The 15,505-nt window shown below is 37.9% G+C and overlaps 1 protein-coding gene across 5 annotated transcripts in view; it reads left to right on the forward strand.

Moving 5' to 3' along the window:
* The window catches only part of Rgk3 (Rad, Gem/Kir family member 3), a 402,462-nt gene extending 391,467 nt beyond the window's left edge, over window positions 1-10,995 (forward strand). For all 5 annotated transcript variants that reach the window (XM_070102971.1, XM_070102972.1, XM_070102973.1 and 2 more), the window contains one exon: window positions 351-10,995. The gene's annotated coding sequence lies outside the window, so the exon portion shown is untranslated. The remainder of the gene's footprint in view (window positions 1-350) is intronic.
* The last annotated feature ends 4,510 nt before the right edge of the window (window positions 10,996-15,505 follow it).

Genomic DNA, 15,505 nt, shown 5'->3' on the forward strand with positions numbered 1-15,505 from the left:
GGAGTCCTCGATAGGCTTTGAACACAATCAACCAACCAAAAGTCGGTCACAATCACCTGTATCCACCTGATAGCCGACAGAATATAAAGGGATCAAGCTTCCATCTCATAATAATGAACTATGCATTCCTATTACATTATTACATACAGAGCGACAAGCTGAATCTATAGTAGTGATACAGAGGTTGGGGATTGTGAGGTGATTTGGCTAGATCCAAGATAGGGGAGAACAGCTTCAATTTATAGCATAACGATACCGTTTGAGCGACATTTATCTTAAAATATTATATTCGCTGCTCAGTTTTTGATGTATATTCGTATGTATATACTTATGTATTTCAATGTCAACAGGAGCTGCTGATCCTGAAGGCGTTCAGGTGAAGAGTCACCACCACACCCTCGTCAAACTTGGGGTATCAAGCCACCACTTGCATTTGAAGAAACAGTAACTGCCTCACACAGGTTACTTGGTCCACACCTATCACAGGAACATTAAAGGTGACCTAATCAACAGGTGTCACCTGACCATCAGATGTTATCAGGCATCGATTATTGCCTAAGGATTAGAAATGACATAATCAGCTTTCAATTACTAAAAACAAAACATTTTTTTCTGTTATTTCCATCTTTTGTCAGTTGGTTGGTCAGTTAGATTTAAAGCCTAGCGACTATACGAGGGTCATTAAGGCTACATATCACCTGTAAACCACCAAGGATAGTGATTAGAACAAACTCTTAGCGTACATTCACGTGCAAAAATTCGAGTAATTATAATAAAATATTAAGGCTTACTAAAGTAGCCACAAACTGCTGCTTTCGGAAATTAACTAGAATTTTAGGTACATAGAATTTCCCCAAATTGTACATATTTCTAAAATTGATAACACTAGCTGATCATTTATATATATACAAGTCACCCTCCCCTCACACACATACATAATCAACAGCAATAAGTATATAACTCCTCCAGATTTTTAATCAATGTAGTGCCCTAGAAAGCGTAAAACATAAACAGTAATCCAAACTAAGACTAAAATTATTTCTAAACACGAGTCGCCAACTACCTACTTTAGATGTAAATGAAATTTTTATGAAAGATAAACTATCACTATCAGTCTTTTATATTATGGTTCATCGAATACACATCCAAATATGCGTCTACCATGACCTTATGCTACTAGAGTACCTCGTTCGTGCACTGGGATGTAGAGGACAACACTGCTGCTTAAACAAATGCATTTCATCATAGGCTACGTAACAGCTCTAATTGCAAGATATTTGTTGATTTTGGACGTTAAAAACCTGTCAGACTCTTCGTTGTGTCGGTGAAGGTTACAGTTCACCTGTAAACTATCCGACAGATTGTATTAATGTTGTTAGAATTACCGACAATATGTTAGGTAAATGCACCTAAGTGCAACTAATGTGACATTTTATTGTGGCAACGTTTCGCTCTCCAGGAGCTTTGTCAAGCCTTTACAAACGATATATAGATACAGAGGGTATATATAGGTTTAGAGTGAGGTGTAATACTAGTGGTAGTAGCAGTAGTAGTAATATTAATTGTAGTAGTAGTAACACACTATGGTAGAACAATGAACTCTCATATGAGTAAAAAATTCTGAGTCTTTTACTTGGGTAGCATAAAAATGGGTTAGACAAATATTTCTGATAGGAGTTGGATGTGAGAAGGTCTGTTTCAGTGTTCCTCCTCTGACAGGATATATGCAGGTGAAACAGCAAGGAACCTCGAAACACGCCTCAATGAACACATTAACGCATGTAGGAATGATAACTTGAACATCGCCTGCGTACAACACCAAAATTCCACCAATCACCTCATGAAATTCAACGACGCCCCACTAGTAATCAGAGAACCCAATTTCCGCAGACGTAAATGCCTTGAATCATCATTAATCGCTGTTTCTAACACAATCATCTCTGAAGTATTAGCAAAAATCCTCCGCAAAACAATAAACCCTGCCATCACATAGTCTCTGTTACTACACAAGAACAGACCTTCTCAAATTCATCCACTATCAGGTATATTTGTCTAACCTATTTTATGCTACCCATGTAAAAGCTTTTATAACCATTTATTCATGTATTTACTACTATTATTACACTTCACTCTAAGCCTATATATACCCTCTGTGTCCATGTATTGTTTATAACGGCTTGAGAAAGCTCCTGGAGAGCGAAACGTTGCCACAATAAAATGTCACATTAGTTGCACTTTTGTCCTTTTACCTAACTACCTGTAAACTAACTTCAAAAATAGACTTAGTGTTCAAAGCACTATCGATGTAATGAGATATGCACCTATTAGTTTATATACAAAGATATATACATATCAATGTATTTACATAATTATATACCTTTGTATATTCACAATGAATGATACATACCATTCATTGCATATACCGGAAGGTATATAACTGTGTACTACCATAGAGAGTATTATGCTCACTGAATATTGGTGCTAAACTTTAGTGAACAATAAAATGATATAGGAAAGTACTGACAGCTTCATTAATGTCCAGACATCTTATTCACAAAGCACATCACTTCATTGACTAAAGCAAAGACAATGTGCAGAAATTTATACAGGTTAAGTACGTCAGGAAACAGGACAAGTGTTTTCTGACGCGGGTCTTAGATCGTGAATTCGAAGAATAGAAAATCATAATAATGTTGCCGGAAGAATATACCAACACACAAATTTGAAATGATAATTGGAAGACGGTTTTAGGACAGACTAAAATGTTACCTATCAACTTTTCCTTCATAATGTGTGTGCTAGTTGTGAATTGCAGTCACCATAAATTGATTTAATGAGAGTTGTTTTCTGTAGGAATGTATATTGCTCCTTCCCTGGTACGAATATTGAACCTTGGTTTGTCACGTTCAAGACCTGTCGACTACACGAGCGTCATTAAGGCTGCATTTAACCTGTATACTACATGTAAGAATAATCCCTAAACTAGGGAATAAATTTAGTGTATATGCACTGAGCGTAGCACACCTCGGTGTACAGACAGATTTGTACTTATCTTCTAGTTTATAAACACCTTGAGAGCCACACTCGGCTCAAAGCCTGGGTACTGTACACCTTATTAAACCTAAAATATCAAAATTTCGTGAATTTAGATAGTCTGTAGTTGCAATTCTAAGTGCTTGAATTATTATTATAATCAAGGGGGAAGCACTAAACCCATAGGATTATACAGTGCTTGGGGGAGGGATGGAAGGTATTCAGGTTTAACTCAGGGAACTGGAGCACAGATCCAGTTCCCTAGATCAAGAGCCCCTCACCAGCATCAAGGAACCTTCCTTGAGGGGTAAGTGCTTGAAGCCTTGCATGCAGCAGTACGTTGTCTTCTCAACGATCATATCTTACATGTGACTTCTATCACCAGAACAGGTGAATACCTGGTACTTTCAGATCATTCAGAGCTATAATACTTAACTTTTATGTAACTTGTAAATGGTTTGATATATATATTGACTATAAGAACATTCGTAAATATCAAAATATATTACCCATGTAAGTTAGTATAGTTCTACAAGAAAATTTACGAACCTAGCAAGTCTTAATGAGCTTGTATCAGCTAAGAGTCATTTTTTGAAGTATAACCAAAACTCGCGAAATAGTTTAGTTAGAAAATTATTTACTTAATTTTTTCATGCAGATAAGATCCTTAACAATTTAAGTGCTTGTGAAAAAATCACAGGAATAAAAGGCACAGGACCACAAGCTACATTTCTTGCAAAATGGTGATGGCAGCTGTATATATTAAACACAATTGAGGGCTTCCCATATTCATTAATTAAGGATAATCAATGCTTCAGAATTCTTGCATAGGATGTATTATAGTGCTTAGTCTTTTGTACACAGGTTCCCCTGTTAGCAAACCGGAGGACCTTAAGGTTATAGATTGTTCATGTTTGTTAAGGTATTATTAGTATTTTTTAAGCCAGTTTCCTCACGTAAAGACTGTTTCAAAGAATTGAGGATTTTCTCAACCAAAACGGTTAGCTAATCCCCATTGAGCCCAACAGTAATGACTTTAAATAATCTTTACGTGATGATCAGGTTAACCACAGTTTTGTTAAACTATTACTTTCACAAAGGATTTCACACAAATTCATCAAGTCTACTACAAATCATTGTACTTCAAACTGAAGAATTATATATTTAAGTTATTTCTCCTTACACGAAAAATTAAAACTGTATTTAAAATATCACCTATCATATCAAAAAAATAGTAGTTTTTATAGTACGTACTTTGGAATAAAAATGGCGCATATTATATAATAACTTTGTGTACTGTGGAATGTATGAATGATAATGAACTTCAGTTAAAAGTACATGTAAAATATGCTACGACTGTAATGTTGATACAAGAATACCGAACTTTACCTATCACTTCTGCCTTCCTTAAACTTGTAATATTCGCCAGGACGAAGTCCTGATTCGGGTCCCAAGTTTTCGTCGACCTGTTGTATTTCTGCCTTGCTTGTTGCTATAATATTCGTCAGGACAACAATCCTGATTCGGGTGTTAAATCTTCCAACGACCCGTATTATAAACCATACCACGGGCGAGATTTGAACCCGCGGTCACAGAGTCTCAAAACTCCAGACCGTCGCGGGTTCAAATCCCGCCCGTGGTACGGTTTGTTTGCAATCGTGTCATTACGATTTCGTGACCCGTATTATCATCGTCTTGTGCTCGTAGCTTCACAGTTAACCTTATGTACTGCTGCAGTAATGCGGTGCATCGCGTGAATCACAATCACCTCCATACAAGTGTTGTTAAGGTTATTTATCTTGAAACACCTCGTCTAACCCATGGTGGTGTCGCCTTTGGATTATGAAAACTCAACTTGATTTTTCTCCACACTTGCAGCCTTAGATCTTTGCTATCAAACTGAACGTGAATATTACTCACAGCTTTTAATTTTTCTGATGATTAAATTAGTCTAATTAACAGCTGGATGGTAATATTCATGCAAGGACAAACTAAAATATAATATTTTGATAAAAATAAATTATCATTACTTATTGTGATTACAATGAGACCTATTTATAGAAGAAACATGTATTTATATAGTTGATAAAGCATTTTGCTTAAGTTGGACTTTTTTCAATTATGACAAAGTTAAACAGATTCATAGTGATAAACTTGTAATATTTGAAGCATTTATTTGATAATTCAATGGGAAGTCATTTCTGTTGCTAATTCTTATTCTTCGACTTATTGCTTTGCTATTATTTGTTCTAGAAAATTGATCTAATGTTATTGCATATATATTTTTCCACATGTACTGTATTTCTCAATACTATATCAGAAATAAATTGCTAAAAATTTCTTGCAAAGCCTCTTTATTTATGAGTAAATAATAAGCTTAAATGTTATTTCAATCAAGATCACTGATGAATTAATCCGTCATATTCAAACTCAAGAATTACAATTTATAAGATAAATATTTTAGATATTTTTTTAAATGGTAGAATTTATCTTGACTTCTTCTTCACAGTAGTTACCATGTATTGATATATTGTACATGTATATTTTAGCCATTTGTTGTTGAAATATTCATATGGTCAATAACATATTAACAGCCTTAGCTGAGCAGCGCTATATAATTTTTTGTAAGGAATTGTACGTATAGAACTATAAACGTAAGGTCATATTGTACAATAGCCAGAGACTGCAAGTTCAGTCAACATTTTTATGAAGAGGCTGAGCCTATGCTGCACACGTGAGGAATTTCTGAATATATACCCACTTGTTATTTAATATAATGTGGAGTAACCCGTATAGATGTAATATGTCCATTCCTCTCCATGTGGCATCCACACTTAGAGACAATATTACCTCTAGGATTATAGTGTAATTCTAGAATAAATGTCTTCTAGTGCAGTAGATGAGTTTTATATAAACAGTATTTCCCTTCACTACATATTCATAAAAGTGCCAAATTGTAAGTTTTGTCTGGTATGACATGACTTAAAAAAGAACCTCATGTATTATAAGCTTGAAGTAACATGACTTAGAAAAGACACCCTCTTGTATTTATAAGTCAACAGTGAGGCAAAGATAATAAATTATAACCCCCGTTGCTATATATATATATATATATATATATATATATATATATATATATATATATATATATATATATATATATATATATATATATATATGAGTTTCTTCACGGGGTGGACTGGTAAGCCAGCGGAAGTCCTCTGTGCAATGACCACAAGCTCCACTGTACAGGTAATCCATATGACTAAGAACTGCGTCAGCAAATATTTTCCCATTCTCCTGTCCAGCAAAATACACTCTCAAAGCTTTTTCCAACCATCATGAACTACAAACTGCTAAAAACCTAGATTTTAGATTCTAACATTTATAAATTCCATGTTGTTAACATGGTGTTGAGAAGGCATTCCCGAAACCCATGTCCTGGTCGTGCGAGTCAAACCCTAACAGATAATTCACATCCATATTTAAGATAACATAAGAGTAATATGCCATACCCAAATATAATAACCCATTCCTGCCTGGTGTGCCCTGTTTGACATTGCCGTTCCTTGACTGATCATTTGGGATACTACTTTATATCTTGCCTGACAGTGTTGATCATTTCACAATAACGTGGAAGTTTGATAATTAAAACCACTAATAACCAGAACCTGACCCAGTATCATTGGGCCAAACAGTACGAATGTTTCCACTGAAAACGCTATGCTAGTATAATTACGTTGTTAAACGGTGACACATGTTCAGCCCAAGGATGGAGGAGCCTAGATCGTTCCTCTAAGCGTATGACACGCTAATTAATTATACCTGCAGTGAAAAAGACTGTGGTCTGGTGCATAAATATTGATAATAGTGGGTTTGCTGCTATGAGACTGTTTGGTTAATGGCCGAGTCCCAAGACCCTGAGCCTAATCACTAAGCTAGTCTCTAAATCTTAGTATTTAAGCCTAGTCTAAGCCTAGTTTCTAAAGCCTAAGCCTAGTCTCTGGGCCTAATCTTCACGTTTAGTTTCTAAGCCTAGTATCTAAGCCCAGTAAACTAATGGATTTTTAAGGATTTTCTCCTACCTGGATCCATATCTCTCGACAGCTTTGTGGAATCTGTTTCTTATCTCCACTTGTACATAGCAAGGAAACGTGTCCTCTGAAAAAATGGATGTGTTAGACTGCTCAATTAAAAAATGATGCAATGGCTTCAAAATACAGCTCTCATTTTCATGGCAGTAAAAAAAATATGGAATAACTGGTGCTAATTCCCTTTATTCACTCTTATAGAGAGCCAACCTAACTTTAAATGTGTCATAGCAAAAGTGTCAAATTATGTTAATAGTTTAAGTATAGGTTTCTTTGTAAATAGGTCGTATTTTGGTGTATGTGGAGTTAGCCAGCTCACGGAAGTAGTTTAAGATTGATCTAGGTGCTTAGACTGTGCGAAATGATGCAGTTATGTTATAATTATTAAAGTCATGATCTGTATGGGTCAAACTGCTCACAGGAAATGGGAAGAAACTAGAGTTGGTCCCCCCAAAAAACAAAGGAAGGCAATTCCTATTCCTTGGATCAAGGGGTATGCACCAACGTCAAGTCAACCCTCAGTGATGAGTGAATTTACACACACTGAGCCATAATGTAGAAAAGGTTTACTGGATCCCAGATCAATCTCACACTTCCTTCCTCACCAAGCTGGTGTTCGAATTCGTTTTAGCTGATAACATTTTGAGTGTCAATCTGTAAATTGAAAAAAATATACTTTACATAAGCTGAGTAGAAATGGCTTCATGCTGTCAGTTTTATTAATATTTATGTATAAACAACTGAAAACGTTATTCTTTACCTATTTTGCACACAACTCTATTTTTTATTTTACACTGGGTTAGAATAATGAAAGAAACTGCAAAGTCCTTTATCTTTGTAGTGAACATTTTATCTATTGATAGTAGTTTTTGATACTTATATATTAGAAACGTCTACATAATACAAAGTAGATGATATATAATAGACGCATACAAGTAATCACGCCAAGAAATAATTTCCTTAAGTATTACAGTCATGTGGCGATAAATACACTAAGTGACTCCTGACGATACAGGAATTAGAAGATTTAAAATATAGTTTATACTATATATACATGTATATATATATATATACACATTACAGGGTTGTGTAAAATGAAACACAGTATTAATGATAGGCCTCTACAAAGTCTGATTCAGCATTACTTTAACTCTTAAACTATCCCTTACCTGGCAACTTAATGTGTAGAACATGGCATAATTATGTAACGGCTATACATAAAAATATAGTGTTAGAGTATCTATATAATTGTCCCCCTGCTAAAGTATACTCATTTTTTTTCTGGCTATATAAATAATGATGTTTAGGGATATGTGATACAATAGACATGATGTATGGTATTGTGTGATATACAAGGCATGATGTGTGTGTGTGTGATACACCAGACGTAATTGAACACACCAGACATAATCAATATTGTATGATACCGGACATGATATGTAGTGGGAGAATAGTCACAACAGTGTTGCTGGAGCTGTTCACAAATCACCCTCACTTAGAGAGGAAATGTTGGTTGACGTTTTGGTCCGTCCTGACTCACTTTCATGCCACGTCTGCTCTGAATTGATGAGGGTCAACCACGGATCAAAACATCGGCCAAACTTTTCTCTCTTAAGTGTGTGTCATATGTGAATTATTTACAGTGTTGTATATGCTATATGTAGTGCTATATGATGCACAAGATTGAATTTATGGTGTTGTATAACACACCTGACACACACCTGGTGTTGTGTGATATCAGACATGACTTCTGGTGTATGATAATCCTGATATGATATCTGTTAACGTAGGACACATCAGACATGATGTGATAAGTGATACACTAGATATGATCTTCAGCGAAATAGATCATATATGACCTAGGGCGTTGTATATACTCCAGATGTGACCTAAGGAGATGTCAAATACACCATTGATGTATTATATTCATCAGACATGATCCATGGTACGGTATGATGAGCCAAACATGATCCTTGTTGTATGATAGACCAGACGTAATCTATAGTGTTATATAATACACCTAAAAATATCATCGGTGAACGATACACAACTTTTTTTTTGCCACATTTGACATTTTTTATGAAAATAATTAAGAGAGATTTAGGGGTGACTATTACCATTGGTATATTTGAATTACTCGATTCAATGATATTTTGAAACTCACTGCTGGGGGGAGATTCGAAATGACAGTTCATTAAGACAGCTTTATAGTGACGGAATACATAACCAGTATCACTTGACTCACGATTGAAAAAAAAAAAAAAAAAAACATACCACGGGCGGGGTTAGAACCCGCGATCAGAGTCTCAAAACCCCAGACCGACGTGTCTAACGCGTCAGTCTGGAGTTTTGAGACTGATCGCGGGTTCTAACCCCGCCCATAGTATGTTTTTTTTTTCAAATATCACTTTCAAAGGCATGTTCCTTGAAAGCATTCAGGCTATTCTATTTGGTTCGCTAGTTTGAAAGCTTATCGACTGCAAGAGGGTCATGATAGCTGTTTTGTCACCTAAGAACTTGGGTTGATCTTGTAATATAGGGGTAACAATAATCTATACAGAATATACTATAGTTAAAATATTCAGAATTATTAATTTGATTTATAATTTCGATTTTCTGCCAGGTGCAGTTAATGCTATATGCACAAATGTGTGATAAATTTCTAGTCACATTATATATATATATATGTCGTGCAGAATAGGTAAAACTTCCGATTTTGGCTTAATTAGCAACGCTCTTCTTGCCGAAAAAAAGCAAGCGAAAATTTGTGTATGCAATAATTTCGCAAAAATCATTCTGAACCTAACAAAAAAAATTGTGTTTATTAATAAATTATTGTAAACTTATCTAAAATATATTTAAATGGATTAAGTTAAATTGCACTTGTTATAATAAGGTTAGGCAAGTTTTTTAAGGTTCTTTTGTACAAAATTATTAATATTTACATTAACATAAATGAAAAAATATATCTTTATGCGTATAAGAGAAAAGTTTAGTCTTTAATTGTAAAATGTATCTCGAGCAGTTGTGTCTTAGTAAATACTGAAAACAGGAGTACTGTACAGAGCTTATGAAGTACACCCCTGTAATTACCTACAGTTGTTGGTCCCTCCCTCTCCATTCATGGATATATATATATATATATATATATATATATATATATATATATATATATATATATATATATATATATATACACACACACACAGCCCCATTAGGTTTGTAATGCTCAAGTGTTGTGTCACAGAATACTAATGTAAAATATTTGCATTGAGCCCAAGATGTGCCTCTTGAACATCTAGAATTTGGCCCTAAGGCCTTTTTTGGGTTTTTCCTCCCTTTGTCACAATGATGCATGTATAGGTACGAGTATAATGCGTACACGCCCATGCATCAAACACTTCTTGGTTCTCCACTCACTGTTGTCTCTTTTGGTGTTAATTACAAAGTCCCCCATAGTTTCAAGTCTTTTATACTACCGATGAGGACTATGTGAGCAATGAGAGTTTCCCATTTTCAGATCTTTTGCATTATCTACGAGGATTCAGAGTTTGATAGCAACTAATAGTTTCAAGTCATCTGTATTACCTATGAGGACTCTCAGCTGTGCTAATGAGAGTTTGAATCTGTATACATATGAGGAGGGTGTTAATTACAAGAATACCCTATAGTTTCAAGTCTTTTGTAAAACCTATGAGATACCTTGTAACATCGTCTTCTGTTGTCTTAAGCATTTACTGCTGACCCTCACATATACTTACAAAAAATCTTTATTGTATGGATCTTTTACCATTTTATGTTTGATATACAGTATATATATATATGTACGCTGTGATCTTTGTATCATCATTATAAAGATTGTTATACTTAATTTTGTTTCATTTAAACCTTATTCGTATAGGGTATGTTTATGACCCGGTCATTAGATCTGGTGAGAGGCTGGGACAAATGTCATATCCATCCTCTACAAATAGCTGAGATTTGCTGCCACACTAGCCCTTTGTTACGGCCCCCTGACAAACTAGTGGTTAAATAGTTAACCTGCCGGCCGGCAGCACCACTGGGTACGTCATCAAACCCATTGTGGAGACTGCTAAGCCGGCCTTAGAGCAGTAAATACCTGAACACCTCACGGTACGCATCTACGCAGTAGTTACCAGAACACCTAATCGTACACATCTACTGGCAGTAGAGTATTCTACTGGCTTCTATTTTAGAAGAAGCGCTCACCGCAGCTCACTGAGTCTGTTGGCCTCAGTTATTTGACGGCCGTATTCAGTGAGCGTGCAACATAGTGTGTGCTGCACCGGACCACCTTGCGGTGTGTCAACTGGTCTTGAAGGCGGTAGATAGTACTCACCAGACCATCTTACGGTGTACTTCTACCGGCCTTGGAGAGTATTTACAGGACTACCGGTGATGTCTGCGGACTCGCCGCCTACGCTGGTCAACTTCTTCGATTTATTACCAATACCAGGAGGAGAGACAGAGTTAAAATGGCAGATTTACACACACAACAAGATATCACTGCCATAAATGTACGCCTTGACACCCTAAAAAAGAAACAACTTTATACAATGCAAGAACTATACATGCCAGATAGAGAACATCCTATACAAGTGATAAATACCACCGATTACACCATCAATACTCCACCTCACAGGACTCAAAGAATGACTCTCCCACAGAGGGTTCGTCGTTTTATTCACAAAGATGATTACCCTCGACCCATGATTTTGAGCAACTTACCTGACGAAGAAGATTGGATACTACCAGAACCCTTCTATGTATACTGAACAAATCATCGCCCCCAATTAGGGAGACATCTTAAATAACTTTCTAATGTAAAATTATGCTATTGACTATGGTTGGACACCACCATTAAGAAGCTATTGTCACGAGCTCATAAACTGGCCAGAAAATATTGCCTTTCCTGTCGTATAAATATCCGTTGTGCAATCGCGAAAAAAAAAAAAAAAAAAAAAAAAAAAAAAAAAAAAAAAAAAAAAAGCAATTGCAACTTGTATAATTACAACCAATTCAGAGTCATGTACTTATATACCTATTATATTTATGTGACCCTGATGGGTTAGTATTATACCTCTTAAAAAATAATCTTATCAATTCAAATACACTTTTTAAATTACACCAAAGTGGTTGGGCCACTTACCTTTTATATCCTACCTCTCCCCCCCCTCCAACCCTCTTCCAATAGTTCCATCCTTACCCATCCTTCTTCCTTCCCCATCTTACCAAAGCTCTGGTCATTAGAAGCTGAAGAAGCTGAAGCTGGTCAACTGGGGGCCGGAGTATCATGTGACTGGCCTCTCGAAAGACGCTACGTCGATAGTGTCGCAGAGACAAGGGTGTCAAGTGTGACAGTCGAGAAAGGGTGTGGATGACGCAGAGAAAAGGGTGTCATGTGACACAGAGCTGGAGTGTCTGGTGACACAGAGAAAAGGGTGTCAAGGGACACGGTTGTGAAGGAGCGTCATCACACGGCGAAAAGGGTGTCGAGTGACACGGTGGAGGAGCGTCACAACCCAAATAAGTGTCGTGTGGGACACACAGCGTCATTATAAGTGTCGTGTGAGACACGGAGTTGATCATATTTTAAATACCTCTAGACCAAAGATTGTTTTAATAACTTTTTTTGTAATGCCCTTGTAGGACACAAATGGCGAAATCTCTCGCCAATGAATCACACTTTACACTCGCTTCACTATTTTTAACTACTTCGGGTGCCATTCCACGGACCTCAGAAAAAACTTTTATAAATATGTACACTAGGCCTAGTCTCAGACCAGGCCGCGGGGGCGTTGAGCCACCCAAAACTCTCCAGAGATACTCCAGGTGGGTCTAGTGTCCTGCGTTGCCCTTAAGCAATTTAGTTCAAACGTGCCGAGGTTAGTTAATGGGGCTGAAAGCCTATCCACTACAATAGGGCTATTAAGGTTACGTTTAACCTTTTCACCATTGTTATAATTATTGGTATGACATTCATGGGGAAGATATAATCCCGAAGGGGCCATATTGCGTTTGATAATAGGAAACAATGATGAAGCATAATGTAATAATTTATACCGACAGTATAAATTGATATAGACTCTGGTGGGCGAAACGTCTACTGATATTCCATAAACCACGAACTGTATTATCGTTATCGAGGCGCTCAGAACTTTCTGGTACAACACATTACCTAAAATTCATAAAAAGCGAACGACTCTTGTTTTTCTATATTTTTTTATCATATCGTAATCAGCATCACGATGTAACTAGAATTAAAACGAAAAATCAGTATTACGCAAAGGCAAGACGAGCCTTTTTTTATGAAAAAGAATCCCCTCCCCCCTCAAGGAAGGTTCCTTGATGTTGGTGAGGGGCTCTTGATTTAGGGAATTGGATCTGTGCTCCAGTTCCCCGAATTAAGCCTGAATGCCTTCCACATCCCCCCCCCCAGGCGCTGTATAATCCTCCGGGTTTAGCGCTTCCCCCTTGATTATAATAATAATAATATGAAAAAGAAAAAGTCATTATAAATTGATTGAATTTTTCCCCTACATCAACTACCCATTGTTGTTCGAGACGTAACTGCATCTAATGATACCTCCTACGTATTCTTAATACACGTTTTAGTTAGTCTTGCCCTTCTTTCTTTCTCTGTCCCGTCCTCGTTCCTCAGTCTCTCATATATACTCTGGCATCCTCACTTCTTTCGTTCGATCGATACCATGCCCAGCCCTTCTAGGGTAGGGTAGGTGCCTGAGCCCGAGCCTTTAGCTCATAAGACTGTCATTCCCATTAGCCCCCTTGGGGCGGGGATGACAGACCAGAGAGGCCTAGCTTGTGGCTAGGCCTGGGGACAGTTGGTCCCAAAGATGAGGAGGTACTTGTGCCTCCTCCCATGGGAGACTTAGGTCTCAGACACTCCCTAAAGAGGGAGCCAAGGCCGGGCCACCACTTGGAAAAGGCCCGGGCCGGGAGAATACCGGCGAATCTTTAATAATAATAATTCTTTCGTTTATTAGAAAAACGGTAGCAACCATGACCACAATTTTTAGAGGGGTTACCTGGAGGTTATTCCGGGGATCAACGCCCCCGCGGCCCGGTCCATGACCAGGCCTCCAGATGGATCACGGCCTGATCAACTTGGCTGTTACTGCTGGCCGCACGCAGTCCAACGTACGAGCCACAGCCCGGCTGATCCGGCACTCACTTTAGGTATCTGTCCAGCTCTCTCTTGAAGGCAGCCAGGGGTTTATTGGCAATTCCCCTAATGCTTGATGGGAGGCTGTTGAACAGTTTTGGGCCCCGGACACTTATGGTGTTTTCCCTTAGTGTACCAATGGCGCCCCTACTTTTTATTGGGGGCATTTTGCATCGCCTGCCCAGTCTTTTACTTTCGTAGGGAGTGATTTCTGTGTGCAGATTTGGGACCATTCCTTCCAAGATTTTCCAAGTGTAGATTATGATATATCTCTCCCTCCTGCGTTCCAACGAGTACAAGTCAAGTGCTTCCAAGCGTTCCCAGTAGTTAAGGTGCTTGACAGAACTTATACGTGCAGTAAAGGATCTCTGTACACTCTCTAGATCTGCGATTTCACCTGCTTTGAATGGAGATGTTAATGTACAGCAGTATTCCAGCCTAGAGAGAACAAGTGATTTGAAAAGGATCATCATGGGCTTGGCATCTCTCGCTTTGAAAGTTCTCATTATCCATCCTATCATTTTCTTTTCACGTGCGATCGTGGCACTGTTGTGATCCTTGAAAGTGAGATCCTCAGACATTACTACTACCAGGTCCCTTACATTATTTTTCCTCTCTATTGTATGGCCGGAGTCAGTAGTATACTCTGTTCTAGTTATTATCTCCTCCAGTTTTCCATAACGGAGTAGTTGGAAGGCCTCGGTCAGATGATCAAAAGCTCCAGCTGTGGGTCATCACATTACAAACCCGCTTTGGCTCCCTGTCTAGGGAGTGTCTGAGACCCAAGTCCCCCATGGGAGGAGGCACAAGTACTCCCTCATCTTAGGGACCAACTGTTCCCAGGCCTAGCCACATTCCCCGCCCTCACGGGGCTCATAGGGAGAAGCTAGGCCTCTCTGGTCTGCCATCCCCGCCCCCCCGGGGCTAATGGGAATGACAGTCTTGTGAGCTGGAAGCTCGGGCTCAGGCACCTACCCTGCCCTAGAAGGGCTAGGCATGGTGTCGATCAGGAAACACTTGTCCTGTTTCCTGACAAACCTTACCTAACCTGACCTCTTGTGTCAGTGGGACTTGTAAATGGTCTAAGTCTGACCGAAACGTCGTCGTAAGCTGCTCTCTCCTGCGTGCTGGTTATTTGTCTTTACTCTAAAAATTTTACTTGTAACATTTATTA

Source organism: Cherax quadricarinatus, chromosome 84, assembly GCF_038502225.1.
Source record: "Cherax quadricarinatus isolate ZL_2023a chromosome 84, ASM3850222v1, whole genome shotgun sequence".
Classification (NCBI taxonomy): Eukaryota; Metazoa; Arthropoda; class Malacostraca; order Decapoda; family Parastacidae; genus Cherax; species Cherax quadricarinatus.